This window comes from Chrysemys picta, chromosome 9 (genome assembly GCF_011386835.1).
Source record: "Chrysemys picta bellii isolate R12L10 chromosome 9, ASM1138683v2, whole genome shotgun sequence".
NCBI lineage: Eukaryota > Metazoa > Chordata > Testudines > Emydidae > Chrysemys > Chrysemys picta.
The window spans coordinates 99570725-99583963 of NC_088799.1; the positions used below are offsets into that span (position 1 = coordinate 99570725).

The 13239-nt window shown below is 37.4% G+C and overlaps 2 long non-coding RNA genes across 2 annotated transcripts in view; both read right to left on the bottom strand.

Moving 5' to 3' along the window:
* The window catches only part of LOC135973548 (uncharacterized), a 31016-nt gene extending 18343 nt beyond the window's left edge, over window positions 1–12673 (bottom strand). Inside the window, exons 1-2 of the long non-coding RNA XR_010590445.1 lie at window positions 11892–12673; window positions 9932–10008 (exon numbers count right to left, since the gene is read on the bottom strand). This is a non-coding gene — a long non-coding RNA (uncharacterized LOC135973548). The remainder of the gene's footprint in view (window positions 1–9931; window positions 10009–11891) is intronic.
* On the bottom strand, window positions 1455–6143 carry LOC135973547 (uncharacterized). Its single transcript, XR_010590444.1, has 3 exons — window positions 5997–6143; window positions 5080–5231; window positions 1455–3248 (listed from the first exon to the last, which is right to left on the bottom strand). It is a non-coding gene; the product is annotated as an uncharacterized LOC135973547 (long non-coding RNA).
* Window positions 12674–13239: the final 566 nt, after the last annotated feature.

A 13239-nucleotide genomic window follows, 5' to 3' on the forward strand; every position in this document is an offset into this window, starting at 1 on the left:
TTCAATCACTGCACAGTGGTGGGTGCTTCAGAATCTCAGATTCTAAACACAATCTACCCGGAAGATCAAAACTCAATTTTGAACATGGCATTAACTCACAAGTGAAAGTGATGTTCAAAAATAGAGGTCACTATAAAGCAACATGCTTTGACTAAACTCAACCATTTTTTGTCCCCAAGAATAAAATCCATGTAATCATAACTATCACCAGTTAAAATAGTGTCTCTTTTGATGTACACAATAATTGTTAGATTTGGCCAGATTGATTATATATTGGTGACAGTCATTGTTTTAAATATTCACAAGTATTTGTTTATCCTCAGCAGTCAGCTCCTACTTGGCTATTCGCTGTGATCGCTTTTGTGGAGACCAAGATATCACACCATGTTGCCCTATATGAACTGTTAATGATGACTTTTATATTGGATTTCAGCTACTGTGATGTAAAAACATTTTAAAATATAGTAAAACAAGATACCTATTGCTAACATAACTGGAATAGGTCAAGGTCCCACTCCTGCAAATAATTATGCATGTGAGTAGATGTACTCACGTGAGCAATTCATTAACTCATGTCAGTAACTTAACTCACATTCAGAAGTGTTGGCAGGATTGGGCCCTTATTACAGTTTAATTTACAAATTGGTTGCTACTAAGGAAAAGTAATGATAAACCAAACAAAACTCCTCTAACCTTGGTTGGATTGTCTTGGTATAGTAGTTTACTATCCACCCAAAGAACAGATTGTTAAACTAATTAGAAAGGATAAACTAACATTCTTTTTTGAATGTTATCAACGACTCAACTCTGAATTGCTAATTAATGGGAAATTACCATGTACAGAATTTAGAAAACAGTCACTTCCTAAAATAATATGATTCCACAGTGATTTCTTCATGAAATGGTTATAGAAAGTAGTGCTACTATTAACGTGGTTTATAAAAGTTAACGTGTGAAAACAACAGAATTACACATTATTGTACTTTTTCAGGTCTCCCCATCACGGACTCCAGGATCAACACATCTGAAGCTCTTAGTACCATTTCAGCAGCTGCAATTTACATCATCATTTTATAGGTGAAAAGAATATTTTTAATTCTACCAATTTATGTCTTCTAAATAGAAATTGGCAGAGTAGCAGCTAACCTAGACACACATTAACATATTGCTTTAGTTTAAAAATAATTAAAACAGTTTTAACTATAGATTTCTTTTTTGTAAATTACAGAGGACATCTGGAGCTTCTCTGTTTTGCCAGGATTTAAGCGGGGGTTTAACTGGCAACATGCCACATTCCATGTTTGCTTTCTAATAATTTAAAATTGGAAGAATTAAATCCTTCTCAGTTGCAATTTTAAGAGACTCCAAACTGCAGATACAATCCACAGCCTTCCCCCCCACCCCCATCCCCCCCATGAAAAGGGAAGAAGAGACAGACTTCATCAGCGTGTAAATAATGAGAAGGAAAAAACCATAGCAAATACATGGCAGCTAACATCATTAAACATAACTTACACAGGGTAGTTGGCTCACTTTGCTCAGAAATGCATGCATGGTGCTGTTTTGTTACCTCATGTAGTCAATCAACCAGTTTCAGACATCAAAAAAAGATCAGTCTCTCTTCCCCTCTCAGCTGCAGGGCTTAAATAGTAAGAAAAAACCCCACCAACTTTTACAGTGCCCAGGAAAACACAGAAGAAAAACTGCCTAGAGACAGTTGTGTGCAATTTGGCCATATATATCTAGTCCTGCCTCAGTGCAAAAGACTGGACTAAATGGCCTATCAAGCTCCCTTCCACTCCTACATTTCTATAATTCTAGATCTATGTTAAGTGAATATAAATATTTGCAGTGGTTTTCAATAAGCAGGGAGATGTCTTTTAGAGGTAGCAATGAGTTATCTGTCAGTGTTTTGTAGCTCGTCAATAACAGGATACTACAAATTAACATCAGTAGTCACAGTTTAAAATAACCCTCTATATACGCAAGGCATTTTCCCTATAATTCTACCACTCATGCTTGACAATTCAAAGTGAAATGGCACATGTAAGGTTGGACTGTGTGAACTCTACATCTTGCAGCACCAAGATAATGAAAGATTATTAGAAAGATGTGATCCTGAGCATGAACAAGATGCAATTTTCTGCAAACAAAACAGGTTCAAAAAAAGTTCTTTTCCTCTTCAGTATGAAATTTTCTGGGCCAAATTTTCAGGTCAGGCCCCAAAATTACTCTTGGAGCCACTTGCTTATGAATGTTAGGATAATTCTATAGTAGATGCCCAGTTTGCATGAGTAATTTCAGAGGCCACATTTCAAAATATGGCTCTCTGTTTGGAAGTTTACGGTGTGTGAAGTTTTATCCCCCTGAATGTTCATCTTGTTAAAATGGTGGCAACTCCGACCTGGCATCTCATTCTCCATTCATCACCATTTGCCTTTTCACCACTTTTCTTCAGGTTTCCTCAGAATAAAGTTACCTTACTGAGGTCTTAATCATAGATTTGAGGATGGCAGCAAATCCAAATTGAGCAAGCAAAAATTGCTTCTTTCCAACAGCATTGAAGTCACACTAGTAAGTAGCCAGGCTCCAAATCCACTTCTCTCCACAATAGCCCTTTTCAGTAGGGACAAAATTACTGAAACCAAACACTACAAAATACCTCATTCGCGGTCAATTTGAAAACAACATCTTTCTCCCTTTATAAAGCCTCCAAACCTGAGCACTGACATGTTATGCCCAACAGTTGCCTTCAGTCAAGCTGTTCATAACATTCAAAAGTATACCTCTGCCAGACCAGCTGGAGTGTCATTTCCTGTTTTGTGGCTCCTCTACCATTACAGGACCATTCCAGGGCATAAAATGAGAGCTTGCACTGCTAGCTCCAATTGCAGTGACAAGGCAGAAATTGCCTTTTTTGAAAATGTTACTTGTATATATTACAAAACATAGGCCAACAACATAACCAGGCCAAAGGTACATACAAAATCCTGACAATACATCCACATAGTCCACAGTGTCCAGCACTTTGCAGAGGTGGCCGTGCATAGGCATCCTTGCAAACTTCACTCTGACATGTCCCAGCTAGCTATGCACTGTGCTGTCGTGATATATGCATCCAAATAATATGTTCATTTACCTCTGCACATAGATGGAAATAGCACAGCAAGACTGTAGCCTCAGAACATGTCATAAGAATTATAAACACTAAGAACAGGAAACCAAACATGTAGTACATTTGATGGGACCTAAAACACACACACAAGAAATCTGTGTCAAATTAGTGTTCACTTTTTTTGTGTTACATACCTAAGAAATAAGTAATCAGAAAACAGAACAGGCTTTGTCTGCTTTGTTGACATACTCCTACAAATCTTTAGTCTGTACCTGCTATCCCTCTACCTTCATGAGTAAATACGCTGCTTACACAATTGCATTGTTACAAGTCAGGGAAAGGGCACCTCAAAGCAATAGCATAGTTTGTAAAACAATTAGACCCTGACTACATAGGCCAGGGAAATCATTCCTTTCCCTCACCTTTCTGTCAAGGACTGTTCCCACTAGAAAGGTACTATCATGATTTCAAATCTCAGGGCCTTCTGAGCCCTAATGCTCCACTGGCTCTCTCTCGTGCTGCTCTTCAGCTTAACATCTGCCTCCTTCACATTGCTGCAATTAGTCCTCCAGCTGTCTTATTTCACCATGCTACACCTTCTAACAGTCGCTCCTCCACTCCCAGACTCCTATCCTATCCCTAGACAAATCACTCTTACTCCAGTTCAAGGGTCATCTAAACGTTTGACCATACAAAAATGCACCCTTTCCTACCAAGTGCATAAATATCATTTTGTTTATAAGATGAGGGAGGAAGCATTAACTCATATGTAATAATTAGAAGTATGCAACTAATACAATTCAAGAGATCTGAGAAAAAGGGAATACTGGCAAACTCCTAATGTCTCCTTCCTGAATTTTCCCTCATTCTGCCTGTAATGGTGTTTAGTATTTTTAACTATATAACTAATATATGGAGATATACCTATCTCATAGAACTGGAAGGGACCCTAAAAGGTCATTGAGCCCATCCCCTGCCTTTACTAACCAGACCAAGTACTGATTTTACTCCAGATCTCTAAGTGGCCCCCTCCAGGATGGAGCTCATAAACCTGAGTTTAGCAGGCTAATGCTCAAACCACTGAGCTATCCCTCCCCACCCAAACAGGCCACTATAAAAGGTGTCTGTTTGAAAGCTGCCTACATTTTTCAAACATGTCTCATCTTACCACAATCAAGACCCGGTTGAGGACTGCTGGTGAAAGGTGAATAAATGCCCAACAGTATATTTTACTTTCTATATATTTAAACCTTGCAATCTTATTCCTGTAGATGTAGAACATCCTTCTGAGTGGATATAATATCAGGATATGGAGTGTATATCGGACCGCAATAATCTAGCACATTAGGTATTTTTCATATGACAATCAAATGCTGAATTTGGGTTATGTCTACACTATGAATAGCTACACTGGTCAAATACTTATATGCAAGACTAAAACAAACTGCATTTTAACCATGTTCCTGAATTTTGTTGCAGCCCTGTGACATCCAAGGTCTTGGCCTCGTTCAGAAACACATTTGAAAACAGTTTTGTCCTCCTGACCATGCAAGACCACCACAGTGCTTTAACTGTGTCAAAGGTCTATCAAATTTTAATAGAGTCCTGCAAAACATTAAGTCCCATTATACCATGACAAGCTAATGTATAAGGCCAATTATGATAATGCTCTCACATTAGTGCTTCTCTTTTGATCTTCCTGGTTCCAGGCAAAATGCAAAATAAATGTATTGTCTTAAAGTTCTCAATAAAGGCAAGAAGTTTTATTTTTAATTGTACATATTATATGCTTAGATTCTGGAGAATTCTGAAAAGTCTTCGGAAAGCCATCAATCCTAGGAGTTTGTGGATTTTTCTGACTCCACAATTGGGGGTTCTCCATGTATATGTAAATTTTTTGGTTTGTTATACAAAGCTTGAGCTGACAGCCCAGCCTGCCTATCAAGTAAACATACAATACTCACCAAATACTGCTTAGAATGAAAAAAAGCTGAATAAAAATACAACCAAATGGCAAGATGCCACTCATGATGACACCCGGCAACGGCTTTGTGAAAAACGACTGCTCCGGGATCTGATGAGGAATCTGGTTTGTACGAACTGGGTGTTCAATAGGCTTTGAGAGAAATTAATACAATTAAAAAAAGATAAATACCTTGTTACTATGTTATTTACAGTTAAGATATGAAAGTGTTAAAGGAATCAAAGACACTTGAGATGATTTTTTTCCTAATATCAGATCCTAGGAACTTGACATGTTCAACTCTCTCATTATATTCATCCATAAACTGTGCCACAAGCCACTGAGCTAAACCACATCTCTAAAGATTACAAACTAATGCACAAACCAACAAACAGTTATTTTTAGACACTCCATTTCAATGGTGACCTAGCAAATTTCAACATGTAGGAGGGAAAGGTCTTTATTTAGTTTTTGATGGAATCACTGATTTTTTTTCTAGATGTGTTAACAATTCAGAGGACTGTAGCTCACAAACTGCGTAGACAAGAGGAACATCCGAAGAAGTGGGCTGTAGTCCACGAAAGCTTATGCTCTAATAAATTTGTTAGTCTCTAAGGTGCCACAAGTACTCCTGTTCTTTTTATCAATAAGTTTGTGTTCTTAAAAGAGAGACTCTAAATGGCCAGAAAAATATTTTGAAAATCAGTTTGTATTCTTGTCTACCATACAAAAAGATCAGAAGTTGGAAAACAGTTAATTTCAGAATGGACAGCCATATGCATCTTAGCCAAATGTTGGTGTTTTGCTGATGACAGCTAACACACTAACTCCACATGAATAAATACTAGATGTTAGAACAGAAAAGTATTCTGCTGAGTGGCAGATAAGACACACTTAAACAATGTACTCAAAAACTACCTTTTCTTTGAATCCAAAATATGCACCAATGAAGGTTAATGGGACAGAAATTCCCGACCACATTGCCAGGATAGAAACCAAAGGGGATGGCAGCTGATGGTCCCTTCACCCACAGAATAAGATTCATAATGAAGAAATCAACAAAGACAATTCTGAAGAAAAAAAACCACAGAATTTTCTCACTAGCAGCGTAAAATCAGAAGAGAATTAAATATTTTTAGGTGGTTCATAAAGCTAAAGGATTATGAATATTCACTTGTCTATTTCATTCTCTATTCATGCAATATTGTTTCCCCACTAATTCATAAATAGTGGTAATTATTTTAAGGTCCTTGTGACAGATAATTGTCTCTAATCTTTAGGGGTCTTTTAGCAATAAGGCCACTTATTTGGAAGATCTTTCATTGGCTATGAACAAACCGAGGGACCTTGAAGAGCCACTATCACAAAAAACATTACATGGTGTGTTTTAGCAAACACTCTTGACTGTACTGTATTTTGCCAGCCCTTCCTTTCCCATCACAGCTCATTGTCTATTAATGTTTTTAAATAGCTCTTTTCTAATGAACATGTTCCTTCTACCAAATTCATTCAGTGCGGGCAAAACTCACTGTTCAAGATACCACGAACCATATCAGAGTGAACGCGGTAGGAGGGCTACCATGGGCTAATCTTAGGACGAACTTATTGTTACAAGCTAATCTCTCTTCAGCCATGGGACACAATACATAAAAAACAAAACAAAAAAACCCCCCAAAACATCATATCTTTGTGCTATTTTAAGAGATTCACAGTTTTAGAAAGAGCTATGTTACTGAAGTAAGAAATTTTCATAAACCTAATGCTACTTACATAGAGTAATAAATGTCAATGAAAATGTGTAAAAAGAAGAACAGGAGTACTTGTGGCACCTTAGAGACTAACAAATTTATTAGAGCATAAGCTTTCGTGGACTACAGCCCACTTCTTCGGTGGGCTGTAGTCCACGAAAGCTTATGCTCTAATAAATTTGTTAGTCTCTAAGGTGCCACAAGTACTCCTGTTCTTCTTTTTGCGGATACAGACTAACACGGCTGTTACAATGAAAATGTGTGTTCCTTGACCCAAGAAGACAGATAACAGCATTCCCTTCCTTGGAGGTCTAAATACATCTGCATGAACCAACTTCCAACTAAATTCCTTTTGGGCATCTTCCTGTGTAACAGCAACATCTTTATTAAATATACATAATTCAGCAGTGAATTAATATAAGCGAGATGTGAAACGTGCTTTCAAAGTTTGATTAAATTTCAGTTTGTCTCCAAAGACAGACTAATTGTATTGATTCATCACTCATTGATTTTACAATCCCCTCATGGTTTACTGGGGGGAAAAAAGCAAGATTTATCATGAAAATACTTGCCTTTGAGAGTGACAGAGAAACAAACACGGTAATTAACAAAGATCCTCATCAGACAAATGTAAATGTAAAGCAAAACAAAGCATTCCATTTAATTCCACTTGGAATACAGCAGTTCACGTTGGTTTAAATATTTATCTCAAAGCATATCAGTCTCAGTAACGATAACAGTAAGGAATGATGGGGTGGTTTATTTTGCTTTACTTCATAAGTGCAAATTTGGGCTCCCTCTGCTCCAAATATCTTGCCTGTTAATTCCTGAGATGAGACCATAGTGTTCTTCACTATGTTGCAATCATGTTGCTAAATAAACTAATGTAGTCTCTGAGTTTTAGGGAATATCAGTCTTGAGGAACTAAGCAGCAGCCAACTCTGAAAAACCGGTGGTTTCCAACAAACTTGGCCCATGCTAAAATACCTGTGCCCCATTCAGTCAAAGAGTGCTGGGTTCCCTACCCATCCTTACTGTAATAAGTAAATATTTCCCTGGGGTGTTTGGTACCAAAATCAAACATTCACAGAAAAGAGGTGGGAAGGAAGGGAAACAGAACTGCATGACTGACAATGACATCTCTTCATTTCCTCTGGAACATTTTATCATCTCCCTAGCGTGAGGAGCTTTGTGTCCGCCTTGTTGTTGATAAATTACGCTCAAGAGTTGGGGGTATGCCAGAAGTGGGATTTTTCTTTTAATGTGTACAGAAGACCATTTTACAGCAAATGTTATGTCAGCAGGGAATCAGAAACCATAGATCCAGAGTTAGGTAACAGAGAACATGATTATTAAGGTGTAACGTGGACGAGATGCTGCCAAACTCAGTATCATAATAAATTCTCCTCCAGGAGAAAAGTCTTCTAGCTACAAAATTGTACCAAATTCACTTCAAATTGGTAAATCTAACCAATAAGAGCAGTATAATGATTTTGATTTTTGCCATTACCGTGGATTCACAGAAACCTAACTACTGCAGTATAGAAATGTTCAGCTTGCTTTTGTAGCCATCACTTGATGCATTAGAGATTTACTTGTTAGTGTCCCTCACAAGGCATCCAAGTATGTGCACAGGCACTCAACATTAAGTTCTTTGAAATATCTGAATAGCACCCACACCTCACCTTTGCTTACCCTTAAAGTTTGTCCTTCCACATTAAAAGTTTGTCAAATCGAGGTGAGAAACTGAGCCTCTTAATCATATATATACCAAGTACTCCCTTATTTGGAGAAACTGAAAATTTTAGTAAGGCCTCTTATTACGCTCAAAGAGCAGATATGTCTACATACTCCAGACTTTTGCTTCATTACTTATACTGATCCCTAGACGGCTTCAAAACTGTAGTTAATAGATTATTCTTCCTAGAAAATAAGCTAATCTAAAAGCCATAAGAGTTCTACTCACAACCAGATTGACTCTCCTGTATCTTGCAATATCTTTACAGAGAGTTCTCAATATCATCATAGCCACCAAGCCAGACAAGAAGAGAACAATTAGGGGGGAATTCATTCTACTGTACATAGAGAAAAATTCAAACTGACAATCACATAAGAATGGCCATACTGGGTCAGACCAAAGGTCCATCCAGCCCAGTATCCTGTCTACCGACAGTGGCCAATACCAGGTGCCCTAGAGGGAGTGAACCTAACAGGTAATGATCAAGTGATCTCTCTCCTGCCATCCATCTCCACCCTCTGACAAACAGAGGCTAGGGTCACCATTCCTTAACCATCCTGGCTAATAGCCATTAATGGCTATCCACTCTTTTTAGAGAGACTTCAATACATACACTGTAATGGTCATAATAGTGCACATCTGAAGTCTGTAGCACATGTTTAGATATCAAGTTTTGTTTAAATCGTTCTGTCAGATGTTTTAATTTATTGTTTTCCTACATATAAAAGAAATTACAATATAACGTAATACCATAAAATAAACAAATAGTAAAACCTCTGTGAAGCTATTCTGCCAAAGGGCAGAGATTGCTAGAGAATCTCAAGCCCACCTGTTTCTGTCAAATAGATTTCATTGTATTTCATATGTATAAAATCCATGTAATTCCATTAAACAAATTAGTTACATATAAAATATCAGATTATTTCATATATAGCATAAAAGCTTCACTGACCATATATTTTGTATTTAAAAGCAGCAGCTAATATTAAAAACAAAAACCAACCTATTCATACAGATTGTCAAATAAAGGTTATCAGAGCAAACCAGACGGTAATGGTAAGAAAACTGATGGGCAGTAACCTCCCAGAAGTTCTATGGAACAAGATGATAAAGCAACCTCCATGTTTTTACTTTGCTTTTGGATACTAATGGCACATTCCTTTGGTGACATGCAATACTTTAGTTGCTCCCAAGAGATCCAAGACTGATAAAAGTTGCTTCACATATTGAAACAAGGAAGTTCATTTGCTTGGAAACTAACAGACTTCATTTTACATGTAAGAGTAACATATCCTGAAAACTGAAGGAGAAGATCTTTGTGCGTCACGGCAAGATTATTTATTCATTCCATAAATTAAAATTTTTACCTAAACCACTGAATGTTGGTATGTGGCATAGACTCCAAAATGTAGTCCCATCTGGAAGTCCACTTGATATCATTTTCCTATAGGCAAGGGAAAACAAAACAATTAAACAAAAAATGGCTTTGGAGGAGTAAAGGTTTTGATACCACTTCATAAAGTTAGCGAGTATGCATAATCTACTTGACTCCACTCTTCACCTTAGATACAGGTATTTTCCCTGCCTTATACTTTTCAATCTCTTCTTCTGACTGCTTTATTTTATTCATCTGATGAAATGGGTTTTAGCCCACGAAAGCTTATGCCCAAATAAATGTGTTAGTCTCTAAAGTGCCACAAGGACTCCTCGTTGTTTTTGCTGATACAGATTAACACGGCTACCACTCTGAAACCTTTATTTTATGACTTTGTCCTTCTCTGTAACTTATCTTATACTATTCACTGCCTGGAATTTTTGATTTATGTGTAATGTTTTTGTGCACAGTTTATATTGATCAGAGTAAAATTGTACAACACAAGATTGAAGTCACTTCTTCATGTGAGTTCATCAAGCTACTCCGTGAAGTTACCATCCCACAATTTGTTAAATAGATCATGATTCACTGGATCAGATTTTCAGAAAACTGTGCGTAATTCATTATTTTTGACTCCAACTGAACTTTTGTATGTGCTGTATGCAAACGGCAAGGGCACAAATGTGCATATTTTTGCACATGCACAGGTCTGAAAGCCTAGCACTTCTAAATGGGCCAATATGTCAGTTCATCATGGCCTCACGACCAAAAGTCAGCTACTGTAGAACAGAGAGCAGATTTCTGTCTCCTCAGTGTGCAGGCTGCAAGATCAGACTAACAAAACAGTGGCCAAACTAAAACAACGCAGGAGTGATAACAGATCAAAGCTCATTACTGTTTAAGAAATGGGCTTAGCTTGCTTTTTAAAAGTGTCCTGGATCCATAAACACCTACTACTGGCTTTACTGGTTTATTACTTTTTGAAAATTAGATATAGTCAAAAGGCAATTTAAAAGTAAAGCTTAAGACAGCAAACTGCAGATAGTCAATTTTAAGTGTACCTGGTATTTAAGTTGTACTTAGTGACATCTGCTGGAAATGCCTGAACTAGCAGCAATTATCTGCTCTTTTGCTGAGAGAACAGATGTCCCAAATTCGCAACACATTTTGTAAATTACTGAAAAAAGCTGATGTTACAATTCCAATTTAGCCTCAAAATTTAAACACAAATGTTAATGGACAGCAGCTCATCCAAGTAGTAAAATCAAAGAATCTAAGAAGGACTGGATGGCTCAAAGGAAAAATAATAGGTTATAGAGCTATTGCACCTCAAGGTTACAGATTCAAGTCAACTTCAACCGGGTGGAAAATGAAAGCTATTATATGACAACTGTATAATTGCCTTCACCAAATGAACTAGTGCTCTCAGTCCAATTCCTAGTAGACAGGTGTCTTATATCACAAAAACAAACCCTAATTACCATATTTTTAGGATAGGCTGAACAGAAGCAACAAGTTTTGAAACAACAGGGAAACTGAACCTAAGATGTGAGGATAGAAGGTTACTTTTCAGATAGGAGTAAAGACACATTCACAAGTATGATTGGCTACTGCCCTGTGCTGTATTAGGTGAAATAAGGACTGATAGTCTTTGAAAACAATCTCCCTCTTTATCAAGTAGTTAATGTAGTGCTTGCAAGAGCCTGGATAAAATTATAATGAAGGCACTTTCAAATCAGATAAGATAGAAACTCAGCTGGAAAGGACTAAAAATACGCTCACTTTAAGGCTCTCCTACTACCAAAATTTGGATTGTACTGTTATTCATAAAACTAATATTCGTAAAACCATTAAAATACTGCAAATGTTTATACTAGACAAATATAACTGCCAGAAAGAACCTGGATCCAAACAATTTAGGGGACTAGTTACAAAAATATTAATATGCCTACCTCAAATTTCACAGAATAAGTGTAGATCAATTCCAGTTTGTTCGTGAATTCACCAGGAATCTCCATAGGGGGACCTCCACAATTTAAATTGTTTTTATACGTATGCTTGTAGCTAGCAAGACAGAAATTTTAAGGATTCATACATGTTGACTGGGTAGAGAACTTCACAATTATTTAAAGGTAATTAAGACACTTGTGAAAAATTTAGCCATCTTCTTTTTCTATCTTTTTGCACCAGCTATACAATTTCTTTATTGAGAATAGGCTTTTGTTGCCCACAATCAAAATGGACTTGGTCTCTCTGCACATGTGAAGAGTTTGGTTTTGAGGTTTTAGAAAGTTTGAGCAAACATAGTTCAGCCATTTTGGATTATGAGGATAATAGGAAAATAGATCTCCCCATTACTCAACATTCTTGCTGCAGCCAAAACTGATGTGATGAGAAAGCTGAAACACACTAGAGAAATTGCCTTCACTGAAGAAAACACTCAATGGCCACTAATGAGTCAGTTTTATCATCACTGAACATGAGAATGGCCATAAAAGGTCAGTTCAATGATCCATCTAGCCCACAATCCTGTCTTCCAACAGTGGCCAATGCCAGAGGCTTCAAAGGGAATGAACGAAACAGGGAAATCATCAAGTGATCCATCCCCTATCATCCAGTCCCAGAATCTGGCAGTCAGAGGCCTAAGGACACCCAAAGCATGGGGTTGCATCCCCAACCATCTTGGATAGTAGCCAATGATGGACTTATCCTCCAGGAATTTATCTAAATTCTTTTTTGGACCCAGTTATAGTTTTGGCCTTCAGAATATCCTATGGCAATGAGTTCCACAGGGTGACTGTGTGTTGCATGAAGAAGTACTTCCTTTTGTTTTAAACCTGCTGCCTATTAATCTAATTGGATGATCCCGGTTCTTGTGCTCCGCGAAGGGGTAAATAACACTTCCCTATTCACTTTCTCCACACCATTCATCATTTTATAGACTTCTATCAATTACCCCCCTTAGGTGTCTCTTGTCCAAGATTAACGGTCCCAGTCTTTTTAATCTTTCCTCACACGGAAGCTGTTCCATATCCTTAATCAATTTTGTAGCCATTCTCTATATCTTTTCCATTTCCAGTGCATCTTTTTTGAGATGGGCGTGACCAGAACTGCACATATTATTCAAGGTACAGGCATACCACACATTTATATACTGGCATTATGATAATTACTGTCTTATTATTAATCCCTTTCCTGATGGTTCCTAATATAGTTAACTTTTTTGACTGCCACTCCACATTAAGCAGAAGTTTTCAGAGAACTATCCACCTCACCAAGATCTTTTCTTGAGTGGTAGCC